Here is a 541-nt window from a genome sequence, read left to right as displayed (position 1 = left end):
TCGCCCCCCCCCCCCTCTCGTCAAAACCAGAGAGGCCATGAGGCAATAATCCACTTACACGTGAGCGGCGGTTACTAAACCTAATTGGAGGAACCTTTTCACTACCGTTTGGCAAAAACGGCTTTTCGTGACAAGCCAGTTTTGCAATGCCTGAATATCGAGCCTCGAACAAAATTTAGCAATTAGTTTCCTTTCTGGCCTAAATTGCCTCGCTTGCTATGCCGTCACCCCCCCCCCACCCCCAACACCGACCCTGAGGCAAGGTCTTCAAGGCGGGCGTCCGTTCTTGTGCCGGGCAGTGTGGGCGCCTCCGGGTATGCGGCGGGGTACCTGGTTGTGCAGGCTGCGGGGAAGGGGGCGTGATACACCGACGGCTTGGAGAGGATAGTGCAACATGGCGGTGCAGGCTGGGCGAAGATGCAACACGGGAAAGCAGGCTGAGAGGAGATGGAACATGTGATACAGGGAGAGATGGGGGTGCAGCTTGATGGTATCTGTGGCATAGTAGGAGAGAAGAACAATGGTCGTTTTCGAGAGGGGT

This window comes from Penaeus monodon, chromosome 25 (genome assembly GCF_015228065.2).
Source record: "Penaeus monodon isolate SGIC_2016 chromosome 25, NSTDA_Pmon_1, whole genome shotgun sequence".
Lineage (NCBI taxonomy): Eukaryota > Metazoa > Arthropoda > Malacostraca > Decapoda > Penaeidae > Penaeus > Penaeus monodon.
Note: the sequence above shows the minus strand (reverse complement) of the source record.